The following is a 14,422-nucleotide window of genomic DNA, read 5'->3' as shown; positions in this document are numbered from 1 at the left end:
ACAGCGGGAAAGAAAAACATTAAATACACCTCCAATCGGACTTCAACAAGACCATTCTGAACAGCATTCCATTATCTGATATCAGGAGTAAATCTATCTTGCACCAAACACCGTCACAACAAAAGAAGGATCATTTACATGGAAGGTCACAGTTAAAGGATAGCACTTCACCTGGGCCACACAAGCTTGCTAAATTTAGCAGGGCACAGCAGAAATCAATAACTTACAACACAATACTTCCAGTTTCTGTCTCCTCCCCTAATTTTTGGAAGTGGATTTTCAGGAAGACAAAGGAACTCACAGGCAAAAGTGAGAAGGTGAAATAGAGACACAAAGGTGCATTGGCCATGCTAAATTTTAAATTTACTTATTAGTCACAAGTAAGGCTTACATTAACACTGCAAAGAAGTTACTGTGAAATTCCCCTAGTCGCCACAATCTAGCATCTGTTTGAGTCAATGCACCTAACCAGCACGTCTTTCAGACTGTGGGAAGAAACCAGAGCACACGGAGGAAACCCAAGCACTCACAGGGAGAACGTGCAAACTCCACACAGACAATGACCCAAGATGGGAATTGAACCAGATCTCTGGCACTATGAAGCAGCAGTGCTAACCACTGTGCTGCCATGCCACCCAAATTCTCCCAAGGGTGGCAACTAGGGGATTTTCACATTAAAAATAAGAATGCTCACTGGCAGCACGGTGGCACAGTGGTTAGCACTGCTGTCTCATAGCACCAGGGACCTGGTTCGATTCCCGGCTTGGGTCACTGTCTGTGTGGAGTCTTCGCGTTCTCCCTGTGTCTGCGTGGGTTTCCTCCAAGTGCTCCGGTTTCCTCCCACAGTCTGAAAGATGCTGGTTAGGTGCATTGACCAAGCTAAACTCTCCCTCAGTGTACCCCAACTGGTGCCTGAGTATGGCAACTAGGGGATTTTCACAGTAACTTCCTTGCAGTGTTAATGTAAGCCCATTTGTGACACTAATAAATAAGCTTATAAAGAAGACATTGATTGTTGGATGTCTTCTGGCATCACTCCACTCTAACTCACCACCACTTCTCTCCAACTCTCTGGGCGGGATGTATCAGCCTTGCTCAGGCGATTTTGTGAAATCCCGCTCGAGGCCAACTGAGATTTCCGTTCTGGGAACCATGGGGCAGGCAAGGTGGTATGGTTTCAGCCTCTATCTCTTAAATTGTCTGATATCTGTTCGTAACTGAATGAACATTTTTCCGAATCAGCTTTTGGGAACACCAAAGCTTTCAGTCCCTGTGGCAAACTCCATTCTCTGGCCACTGACATCACTTATGTCTATTGCAGCTGTCTGAGGTTGGACAAGGCTGACCACAACCTTGGTGTCATAGTTGACCTTGAGATGAGTTTCCAACCGAAAGTGCAGACCATCAATAAGGCAGAAACCCTTGTCCATGTCTTTCTAATCTCCATTTTTCACTATTCAAATGCACTTCCAGCTAGCCTCCTGCATTTTACCCCCCCGGTAACATAAGGATCTTCAAAGCTCTACTGTCCATGTCCAACCATGCAGGATGTCTCATTCAGCTGTCACCGTTCTCCATTACATCACCACCCACACCCCCATCCAACCTCACCTCTCACCATCCCTCCATCCTCTCCACCCCGTGCTTGTTAAACCTCATTGGCTCCCAATTAAACACCAATTTTAAAATTCTCATCCTCATTTTCAAATCTCCCCATATCCATATCCTTCCCTAAATCTGTAATCTCCTCCAGCCTCAAAAAGCCCACAGCAATTAAGGATGGGGATAAAATGCCAGGAAGAAACAAAATCTAAGTCTGGGAAAGTTTTTCTCTCTGCTGGCTTAGAGATGCTCAACTGTAGTTGAGGGGTGATAATTATAGGATGGATGTCAGAGGTAGGTTCTTTACTCAGAGGGTAGTAAGGGTGTGGAATGTCTTGCCTGCAGCAGTTGTGGACTCGCCAACTTTAAGGGCATTCAAATGGTCATTGGATAGACATATGGATAATATTGGAATAGTTTAGGTTAGAGGGTCATTAGGTTGGTTCCACTGGTGCAACATTGAGGGCTGAAGGGCCTGTACCACACTGTAATGTTCTATGTTCTATGTTTTATGTAGCATTTTGATTGGAGCAGATCATCTGAGCTAAGTCAATTCACCTTTCGTTAAAGATGTCTTCAGATTTTTCTAGTGCATAGCCCCAGTTACACCCTGCCTATATTTTCTTCTCAAGCCATTCACTAAATGCTCCCCTAATTCTGGCCTCCTGAGCATCCCAGTCTTTTCTGTTGTTCTATCACTGATAGCCTTGCCTTTGGCTGCCAGGATGCTAAGTGCTGGAATTCCCTCCCTGTCTGCGTCGCAATCTCTCCTCCTTTAAGATGCCCCAATCTGCCCATCTATTTAACCAACCTTTTGGTGACCTCCCCAAACATCTCCTCATGCAGCTCAGAACAGATTTCACACCCCTGCCTACAAAGTCTACGCAAGGATTCACATAATCTTCACAAAGTCTACTTCACATATTCTACCCTAGTAGAGATTTCACAATTCAATCTCCCTCAGGCATTGTACATGATGTAAAATGATTGTTATAAAAAATACAGAATGCAGTATACTAGTAACACAATCACTCCATTCCAATTAAAATCTTCAAATGTTAACTTCCCGAATGGTTTCGGAGGTAAATGTAGGGAGGATATAACTGGGGCTTTGCACCAGAAAGATCTGATGATATCTCCAGCCTAGAATCATTGAATAGAATCCTTACAGAAAGAGGCCATTCAGCCCTTCGAGTATGTACTGGCCACAATATCACCCAGGCCTTATTCCCGTAACCCTCATTCACCCTGCTAACCCCTCTGACATTAGGGGCAATTTATCATGGCCGATCAACCTAACCCGCACATCTTTGGAGTGTGGGAGGAAACCGGAGCACCCAGAGGAAACCCACGCAGGCACGGGGAGAACGTGCAGACTCCACACAGACAGTGACCCGAGGCCAAAATTGAACCCGGTCTCTGGTGAAGCAGTAGTGCTAACCACAGTGCCACCGTAGCAACCTACTCTCTGATTCTATGATTTCAGCCTAAGGTGAATTGACTTACCTCAATTTAGCCTCTCTAAGCTGGCAGAAAGGGAAACTTTTCCAGGATTCCCACTCCTGATTGCAATCCGGTGATTGCTGCTGCGAAGCTTGTGTAGAGTTAGTTGGATGTAGCTGGAATGCCACCCAATGCTGACACTGCAGAGGTTGACACATGGAGAATGGCCAGTGGAATATGTACCCCAGCATCACTCATGGGACCCAATAAAAGACTTTGAGAAGGGATGACTATGCATTGGGAGGAAATTGGAGGAAGGAGGTTTGAAATTAATCTTTAACTTTTGATTAATTGGAACAAAAAGCAGTGCTTCCAATACCATACTTCCATCAGGGCAGTTTGGACATAATGAAGAAGAGAAAGTACACTGGGCAGGGAGGCTTCAACAAGAAACAAAGGAGGCGGTTTTACCATTTGTTTTCTAAGTGCTGGGAGGACTTGGAACTGGGAGAGTTTTAGATTTCGGGTGTGTTTTCATGCCTCCCACCCGCCACCACACGCACTTTGCCTACAAAATTTTGAGCAAGTCTGTTGCACACTGCAGAAGCTTGTGGGCAGGGCTTAACCCACCCAAAAGCCTGCAGAGGGAGCTGGTGCGCATGTGCAGGCCTCTGATGCTGCACGTGCGCATTAGCAGTAGCAGTGGTCTGACAGAAAGAAGGGAGCTGTGAGGCTGCCTGAAGCATCTCCCCCCTCCCCCGCAGTCACAGGAGCATGCAGCCCTAGATACAGCCCACTCCCACCTCTCGTCTGCCTAGACCAATCACAGACCCCACCCACCAATTGTGGACCCCCTCCTTTCCCACCGATTGCAGACCCACAGGCTTCCTCCCACCAATCGCTGCAGAGTGGCAGTGGGCCCCTTCTCCCTCCCTCCTGACTGGCAATGCCAAGGTGGCATGAGGTCTTCTGTCAGATATGGTGAACCATCTGAGGTTTTACAACTTGTTGTAGAGGACTTGAATGACTAAAATCACTTCCTATGGCTCAGGAGCAAATTTGCTGTGCAATAAAGAAGATTTGATCCTGGGTTTGTCTTCACTCAGTTCATCTAGGACAAACTGTGGAGGTGCCATAACCAGTGTGTTTTATAATATTATGGAATGCTGAGTAAATTATTTTCCATCAAGGTTACAATGTGTAATAACCACAACATGGCCCAGCGGGTGGGCATTTGGAGTATGAGCTCTCTGGTTGAGGTAATGATTGCCCAAACGGGGAGCCTAACCTGTGTATATATTGTGGAGTGTCAGGGCTAATGACATTCCAGATTTTGACTTTGTACCTGAAGCACTCTTAGGAGTGGAATTGAGTTTGTAAATAAAGGGAATCTGCTGAAGGGACACCGGCCTCTGAGCAGTTATTTCACAATGGTAATGCAATTGCCCATGGTAAGGTCAAGGATAACAAAGGCTTCGTTTCCAGCCTTAAATATATTCAATGATGGAATGTCTACAATGTTCCAAGGGAGACAATTCTAAAGGTTCAGAACACTCTGAGTGAATACATTCCTCTTCATCTCAGCCCTAAATAGCAATCTCACAGTGTCTGCCTTGTCAGAGTCCTTCAGAAGTGTGTATGTTTCAATGCCTCTCATTCTTCTAAACTCCAGAGATTATAGCACCAATTTACTCAGCATTCTATAATATTATAAAACACACTGGCTATAGCACCTCCACAGGTTACCCTAGATGAACTGAATGAACACAAACCCAGGATCAAACCTTGTTTATTGCACAGCACATTTTCCCCTCAGCCATCGAAAGAGATTTTAGTCGTTCAAGTCCCCTCCAACAAGCTGTAAGGCCTCAGATAGTTCACCGTATCTGACAGAAGACCTCTTGACTGAAGGGAAAGCAGAGTGCATTGGACAGCTGCACAGCTCCTCCCCCCCCCCGTGTCTTCACAGCGCTGCTCTCTGTACTCCATCAGTTAGATATTGGATTGTCTGACCCCTGACCTGTGAAAATCCATTATGGAGTATCTTACCTTATCACTTATGTACAAGTGAAAATAAATTAATCAGCCAGCATGTGATGCGAATTACAATGTGGTGGAAGCTGCCACCATCTGGACAGAGAGACAATCATGCACAGACAGTTCAAGATCATCTCGAAACACCTTCGAAATTCATAGCCTGCGCCAGCTCTTTCGTGTAAAGGAGTAAATCAGTCAAGTATTAATTTAACCCTGCTCCAGCCCAAGTAACCTTTGAGTAACCAACTTTCCAGACTGAGGTACATAGATTTATTCTGGGTCATGATATGGAGCAAAGACGGGGAGTAGGTGTACATCTAATGGCAAAATAGGCCCAAGCAATAAAGGGCCTACTTCTTTTCCCAATGGTTCCGAAGGTCTATTGGAGGCTCCTGGATCCACATCAACAGCTAACATAGCGGCAGGGAGGCAATGGCCGAGTGGTATTATCCCTAGACTAATAATCCAAAAATTCAGCTAACATTTTGGTGACCCGGGTTCAAATCCTGCCACGGCAATTGGTGAAATTCGAATTCAATAGAAGAAAATCTGGAATTAGGAATGTACTGATTGTCAGAAAAACCCATCTGGTTCATTAATATCCTTTAGGGAAGGAAATCTGCTGTCTTTACCCCGGTCTGGCCTATATGTGAATCAAGTGCCACAGCATCGTGGTTCACTCCCAACTTCCCTTGAGCAACAAGAGTTAGCGACGCCCATGTCCCACAAATAAATAAAACGTTGGCCCAGCCAGTAACACTCATGCCCCATGAATGAATAAAAAAAGACCGTGTGGTCATGCGAGAAGATGATGACACAGCTGCATAGTAAATCAAATCAAGTAAGAGGTCACGTGGCGGAAGGGTGGGAGTTATCCTCAGGAAAGCGGGTAGAGCACATGTGTAGGAGTAGCTGCTTGCTGAGCATGTGAATAAAATACTCTTTGTTAAAAGACCTTGCTGTCAGTGATGGGGGAACCCACATCAGCACTAACCTTTAAGAAGCCCATTGGCCAGCTCTTTCTCACTGCTGCCTCATTTATGTCCAAGTACAGAGATTATTTTTGCTCTGCAAAAAGAACATTAAGCAGCAAACACCCTCTTCCCCCAGCCCCACCACACCCACACCACCATGTTCCCCCCCCCTCAAACTCCTCCACCTCACCCGACACACCCCCAGTTTCCTACTAGACTACCTCCCACATCCCCCGCACACCCAACCTTTTCTCTCACTCAGTCAGCTTGACCTATGCCAACACCGGGCACCAGATAATGCCCCTCCCCCAGCTTGGTTTCGATTCCCAGCTTGGATCACTGTCTGCACAGAATTTGCACATTCTCCCCGTGCCTGTGTGGGTTTCCTCCGGGTGTTCCGGTTTCCTCCCACACTCCAAAGATATGTAGTTTAGGTTGATTGGCCATGCTAAATTGACCCTTCGTACCAGTGGAATTAGTAGGGTAAATACATGATTTATATCATACAATCATAGAATCCTACAGTGCCGAAGGAGACCTTTCGGCCCATCAAGTCTGCACTGACCATAATTCCACCCAGGCCCCACCCCATAACTTGATACATTTATGCCAGCTTGTTCTCCTAACACTAACGGGTAATGTAGCATGGCCAATCCACCTAGCCTGCACATCTTTGACTGTGGGAGGAAACCGGAGCACCCAAAGGAAACCCATGCTGACACGGGGAGAATGTGCAAACTCCACACAGACAATGGCCCAAGCTCGGTATCGGGGATAGGGTTATGGGGATAGGGTCTGGGTGGGATTTGTGGTCAATGCAGGCTCGATGGGCCAAATGGCCTCCTTTTGTTCTGTAGGAACTCTATGATAGCAGTTATCAGTGTGATGTTGGGAAATGCATCAGCCTTTTTGTACAGAGCATGATCCCACAAATAAATAAATTGCATGACCCAGCTAATCTGATTTTGGGTTCCTGGAGGACCATGGAGACTATACTGCTCATCTTCAAATAAGGTGATAAGATATTTAACAGCAAACTCCAGCCATCAGTTTAATATTTTATCTGCACTGTGTCAGTTTAAATGCTAACCTAAGGTTATTATGGTATCCTCACAATTATGGTACTGCAGGAGCAAGCCAGTAGTCAGGAGTTCAAATCGCACTGGGGCAAATTGTGAACTTGAATTTAATAAGTCTGGTAATTTGTAACAAAGCTGTAAAAGTCCAACTGGTTCAGTAATATTCATAGAATCACACAGCAGACAGGAGAGTGTTATAAAACCAGGTTTTATATCCAAAATGACTGGGCTGAAACCATTGAATAAGCTTAAAAAGACTGAACAAAACAGCATTTTAAATAGTTTAAACAGGAGCTCCTAGACTGGCTGAACATTCACATGGCTGTACCCTACACATACAGAGACATTGTCAAGGTGCCAAAGAGTAACCCACCAGAGACAACCAACTTAGACCATTGATCCATCCCCTGAACCTTTCACAAAACAACCAGACGCAATCTGTGTATTCAGCTTGGTGTGGACCAAGATGATCATCTCATAGAATCCTACAGTGCTGAAGGAGGCCGTTCAGCCCATCGAGTCTGCACTGACTACAATCCCACCCAGGCCCTATCCCCATAACTCCATGCATTTACCCTAGCTAGTCACCCTGACACTAAGGGGCAATTTAGCATGACCAATCCAACAAACCCATACATCTTTAGATTGTGGGAGGAAATGGAGCACCCGGAGGAAGCCCATGCAGACACGGTGAGAAAGTGCAAATTCCACACAGACAGTGACCCAAGCCGGGAATCAAACCCGAGTCTCTGGCGCTGTGAGGCAGCAGTGCCAACCACTGTGAAACCATGCCGCCCAAAATCATAGAATCCTTATAGTACAGAAGGAAGCCATTCACCCATCAAACCCTCGCCAACAACTATCCCACCCTATTCCTGTAACCCTGCTAATCCCCCAACACTAGGGTCAATTTAGCATGGTCGATCAACCTAACCCACATATCTTTGGACTGTGGGAGGAAATTGGAGCACCCGGAGGAAATCCAGGCAGACACGGGGAGAAAGTGCAAACTCAACGCAGACAGTGACCCAAGCCAGGAATTGAACCCAGATCCCTGGTGCTGCGAGGCAGCAGTGCTAACCACTGTGCTACCGTGCCACCCCTATCAATCACTTTGGACAATGGGCTCTTTTTTTATTCATTTGTGGTATATGGGCGTCACTGCCTGGCCATCATTTATTGCCAATCCCGAGTTGTCCTTGAGAAGGCGCTAGTAAGCTGCTTTCTTCAGCGACTGATACAACTGAGTGGCTTGTTAGGCCATTTCAGAGGGCAGCTGAGAGTCAACCACATTTCTGGGGCTCTGGAGTACCATGTAGGCCAGACCAGGTAAGGATTTCCTTCCCTGAAAGACATTAATGAACCAGGTGGGTTTTTCCGACAATTGGCAATTGTCATCAATTTGAATCAGTAGATTCTTAATTCCAAATTTTTTTTACTGAATTCAAATTCCACATCTTCCACATCAAACCCAAGTCCCCAGAACATCAGCTGAGTTTCTGGATTAATAATCTAGTGATAATACCACTAGGCCATCCATTTTCCAACTGAGCTGAAGAGCGGGAGGCAGGTGTGGAACCTGAAATGGACAAACTCACCTAAGCAAGGAGACAACTGGAGTAGCAGATACCCTCGAGCTAGAATTTCAAGCAAGACAATCCTGGGAATGAGAGGGAGAAAGGGCCTTTGAGAGGGAAAAGCAGGGAAGGGAACAAAAGCGACTTGAACTGAGTAAGGAAAGGTCAGTTGTACCCAGTGGAACCATCACCAGTGGGGGTTAATGAATCTAGCCTGGGTCAGAACGTTGAACTTTAAGGGTGGATTTTTGTGGCCACTCTCGCCCCAAAGCTGAAAATCCCACCCGAGGTCTACAGATTTTTGCATGCTCTGTGTCCCACCTGCTACAATTCCTGTGGCAGGCAGGACAGGAAAATTCCCCCCTTAAAGTACTCACAACGGGTTCTAGGTGTAGAATAAGGGGTTAACAAGTTGGATCTGATATGTTATGGATATAAAGATGGGTCACTGACATTTAGGATGCACGGTAGCACAGTGATTAGCACTACTGCCTCACAGAGCCAGGGACCTGGGTTCAATTCTGGCCTTGGTTCACTGTCTGTGTGGAGTTTGTACATTCTCCCTGTGTCTGCATGGGTTTCCTCCGGGCGCTCTGGTTTCCTCCCACAGTGTGAAAGATGTGCTGGCTAGGTGCATTGACCCAAACAGGTGCTGGACTGTGGTGACTTGGGGAATTTCACAGTAACTTCATTGCAGTGTTAATGTAAGCCATACTTGTGACTAATAAATAAACTTTACTTCATCAGTCAGTCTTCTGTTGGATGAGACAGAGAGAGATGTTGAAACACCATGCCCAGGAGCAACATGCCTACCCTGTAACCAGTTTAGCTATAGTATCAATAAACAAGTGTGATGCAGATACCAGACTATGATTGCAGTTTGTCCACAAACCACTTCTTAATAGAGGCCGTTTTGTCCACCTTGTCAGTGCTGGCTTTTTGAAAAAGTTCTCCAATTAGTCCCAGAACACTGAACTTGTTTTCTCCATAGTCCTCCCATTATTTTCCATTTTCTTGTATCGATCCAATTGCTTGTTGAAAGTTGCTATTGAATCAGTTTTCAGGCACAGCATTCCGGATCTTAACAACACAGCACAAATAGAATGCTTCCTCATGTTGCCCCTGCTTGTTAGGGGAAAGGAATCTGCCACACAGCTCGCCTTCCAATGATAACCCTTAGTGCCTGTTTATCTGGCTTAGCAGTGGCACAATGGTTAGCACTGCTGCCTCACAGTGCTAGGAACCCGAATTCAATTCCGGCCTTGGGTGATTGTGTGAAGTTTGCACATTCTTCCCGTATCTGTGTGGGTTTCCTCCGGGTGCTCCAGTTTCCTCCCACAGTCCAAAGATGTGGAGGTTAGGTGGATTGGCCATGCTAAATTGCCTCTTAGTGTCAGGTGGACTAACTAGGGTAAGTGCATGGGATTACAGGAGTAGAATTGTGTCCAGGGGGCCGAAAGGCCTCCTTCTGCACCGTAGGATTCTATGATTCTATGATGGCCACATTAAATTGACCCTCAGTGACAGGGGAACGTGCAGGGTAAATACAAGGGGATAGGGCCTGGGTGGGATTGTTGTCAGTGCAGGCTTAATGGGCCGAATGGCTGCCTTCTGTGCTGTAGGGATTCTATGATTCACATCCTGAGTGTCAAAATAGCTTCTCACATGGCTTCATACTAGCTGATTCAGAAGCAAGAAAGCTACAACAAACAAGGTACATGAAAGTGTTGAATTTGAAAAGCGCCAAAGGAATATTATTCCAATTTTTAAATAATTCCTTCAAGTGTAAATGTTTAAAGGTTTAATTGGAACTTCTATTTCATGATTTCAGGCCTCGTCTTTAAGTATTCATTTATCATGCTTACTTTCCAAATTAGTCAGGACATCGTGAAGGAATTCTAAGTACAGATTGTCAGATTTAAAGAAAATAGAGTCATTCATCTGTAAGGTGCAATGATGTGTTTCACCATGAATAAAGAACAAAGAACAGTACAGCACAGCAACAGGCCATTCAGCCCACCAAGTCTGCACTGACTTATAACGCCTCTCTAAACTAAAGACCTTTTGCCTCTATGCAAAATAAAAGCAAATTACTGCAGATGCTGGAATCTGAAACCAAAAGAGAAAATGCTGGACAAAGGATCATCTGGACTCAGAACGTCTGCTCTTTTCTTTCCTTACAGATGCTGAGATTTTCCCGCATTTTAGCTTTTGTCTCTTCATTGTTCTTTCTATTCCCTGCCATATCTATCAAGATGCCTCTTAAACGTTACTATTGTATCTGTCATGATTTCATTTCAGGCTCCCAGCATCAACCTCAAGCTTTCTCCCAGGTCAAGAACAGCACAAATTGCAAACATAGCAAAGGTTCCTCCACAATATCCTATCAAGGATTCCCAGATCAACCCTAGCACATCAGATACAATTTTAAGCAATTTCAGCTCAACGTTTAACCTTTGTTCTTTAGTTATTCTTTCATGGGATGTGGGCATCACTAGCAAAACCAGTGTCTGTTGCTCAAACCTAATAACCTTTGAGAAAGTGGTGATGAGCTGCCTTCTTGAACTGCTGCAGTCCACGTGTTGTAGGTTCACGTACAGCTTTGTTAGGGAGGAAGCTTCAGGAGTTTGACCAAGCAACAGTGAAGGAACAACAATATATTTCCAAGTTAGGATAGTAAGTGATTTGTAGGGCAGCTTGGAGATGATGGTGTTCCCATCTACCTGCTGCCCTTGTGCTTCTAGGCAGTAGAAGGCAAAGGTGTGCCCTTCAGATTAAGAGCCTGTTAAGATGCTCTGTCAGAGAGTTGGTGCAGACTTGATGGGCCAAATGGTCTCCTTCTGCAACGTAGGGATTCTATGATTCAACTGATAGCCAGGGGAGAGAGGGCAGCTCAAATCCCAAAATAGCAGATACTGTTGAATTCATCTGACATTACAAATGGGAAATAGAGATAAGGGCGCGATGTTACTAGCCATTCATGGCACACTCCCACAGATGTGAAGTCGGGACATTTGGCGTCCAGCCAAATCTCCGTTCACTGCAATGGGAAGGGAAAATTCTGTCAATGTGGATGGCTGCAAAATTCATGCCAAGAATGCCACGTGACATTGAAAGAAATTAATGGCAGCTGCCCAGACTAACTGTTGCTGGTGTGTCCCACCAAAGATGTGCAATGCCACTGGTACAACAAGAAGTCACAGTGTTAAAAAAAGCAGAATACTCAAAGAAAATGTTTTAAAACAGAAACGGAGTCCGTGAAGCTGAAAATGCACAAGACATTGAGATACCATTCTTAAGAGAGATTACAGAAGTATGTGGAAATTACTGGAGTGCAAAAATCCTGTTGAAATGTCACAGGACACACATTAAATTAGATACCTGAGCAGCAGTTTCAGTTCCTTCAGATGCTGAACTAGTGTTAAACAAATGATTTTGTTCTTCAACCATGCTGCAAAAAGTGACAGACCAGCAGGAACAGAGCTGAAAGCTCTAAGAGAACTAGTAGCTACTTTAAAGCAGGGAGAGAAAGTAACTATTGCATTACTAATTACTGTGCATAATTCAAGCTCAGAGTTGTTCACTGTTAAGTTGAAAGCATGTATGGAACAGAATCTAATCTACAGAATGGAGAAATAAACAACGGTGAAGGCTAATTAGGAAACTTGAAGCAGAATTTCCAAAGTTACTTACAGAGTTGGGAGAGCTATAAACAGCACTTAGAGCATAACACTAAGCCAAGAAGTGAAACCAATATGCTTACGTACACCCAAAAATGTTTCACACTTTTTATTTCCAAAGGTAAGTAAAGAGTTTGACTCAATGTTAAGACAAGGAACTGGATTCTCCAGCCTCATTCACGGTGGGATTCTCCAGTCCCGCAGCAATGAACTAAGATTTTGCTGAGTGCCAAAATCTTCGTTCTCACTGAGATTAATCTGATGTTACAAATGGGAAATAGAGATAAGGAGCGCGATGTTACTAGCCATAAAGGGCATAAAGGGCTGGAAAATTCCAGCAACAAAGACATTTCAGCTGGAAAAGAGTCAGTGAGTTGGTGCTCAGGGATTGTACAAATTCTGAATTCTAACTGTTTCATAAGAATATGCGTTAATCTCACACACTCACAAAAAGTCTTTCAAATGGTGTCAATAGATGAGAGTTCAACAAAACTAGGGAATTGCTCAATATTCTCTAACTAAAGTTAGAAGTTTATTTACTAGTGTCACAAGTAGGCTTACATTAATGCTGCAATGAAGTTACTATGAAAATCCACTAGTCGCCACACTCCAGCGCCTGTTCGGGTATACAGAGGGAGAATTTACCTCAGCCAATGCACCTAACCAGCACGTCTTTCAGACTGTGGGAGGAAACCGGAGCACCTGGAGGAAACCCATGCAGACATGAGGAGAATGTGCAGACTCTGCACAGACAGTGACCCAAGTCGGGAATTGAACCCGGATCCCTGGCGCTGTGAGGCAGAAGTGCTAACCACTGTGCCACTGTGGTAACAGCAGATTCTGGCAAATACCACTAGGAAAAAGAAGACTACAAACTTCCAACAACTTTCATAAGACCATTTGGAAAGTTCTGTTTTAAAGGTTATCCTTTGGATTAGCATTTGAAACAGAGTTCTTTCAAAGAACAATGTCAAATCTTTTTGAGGGCTTACACAATGTTGTTTGCCACATGGATGACATGCTGATACATGGGTCCACTCAAGCCGAGCGAGACATGAGAGTGTCAGCGGTGCTGAGAAGATTACAAGAGGCAGGATTGACATTCAACAGTAAGTGCAAGTTTTCACAGAAGAATTCCCCCAGAGTTAGAGATCCAAGGGGCTCAGGAGAACGAGGAATTGAAGAAAATTGGTATGAGTAAGAAGGTTGCATCGGAGAAGGTACTGAGACTGATAAGTTCCCAGGACCTAGTATTTTATACTCAAGAGTGTTGAAAAAAAGTAAAGTTGATTTATTAGTCATAAGTAAGGCTTGCATTCACACTGCAGTGAAATTACTGTGAGATTCCCCTAGTCGCCACACTCCGGTGCCTGTTGGGGTCAATGCACCTAACCAGCATGTCTTTCACACTGTGGGAGGAAACCGGAGCACTCGGGGGAAACCCACGCAGACATGGGAGAATATGCAAACTCCACACAAACAGTGACACAAGCCAGGAATCAAACCCAGGTCCCTGGCGCTGTAAAGCAACAGTGCTAATCATTTTGCTACCGTGCTGTCCTGAAAAAGGTAGCTATGGAGATAGTGGATGCATTGGTGATCACTTTCCAAAAAAAGAAACAAAGGGTAGGAATAAATAAATCTTTTTGGCTCTGGAGTCACATGTAGGCCAAACCAGATAAGGACAGCAGATTTCCTTCCCTAAAGGACCTTAGTGAACCAGATGGGTTTTTCTGACAATCAACAATGGTTTCATGGTCATCAGTAGATTCTTAATTCCAGATATTTTTTATTGAATTCAAATTCCACCATCTACTGTGCTGGGATTTGAACCCAGGTCCCCAGAATATTAGCTGACTGTCTGGATTAATAGTCTAGCAATAATACCACTGGGCCATCACCTCCTCCCAGTAGGCCATCGATTCTCATTTTAAAAGATGATATCTAAACACTTGATGTCTAAAATTGTGTTTCTGAATTCTCTGTCTTGGTTGCAAAGAACAGTGTCTAGCCCCTGACTATAGTATCCT

Source organism: Carcharhinus amblyrhynchos, chromosome 30 (assembly GCF_965287045.1).
Source record: "Carcharhinus amblyrhynchos chromosome 30, sCarAmb.v2.hapA, whole genome shotgun sequence".
Taxonomy (NCBI): Eukaryota; Metazoa; Chordata; class Chondrichthyes; order Carcharhiniformes; family Carcharhinidae; genus Carcharhinus; species Carcharhinus amblyrhynchos.
This window is presented reverse-complemented; position numbering follows the sequence as displayed.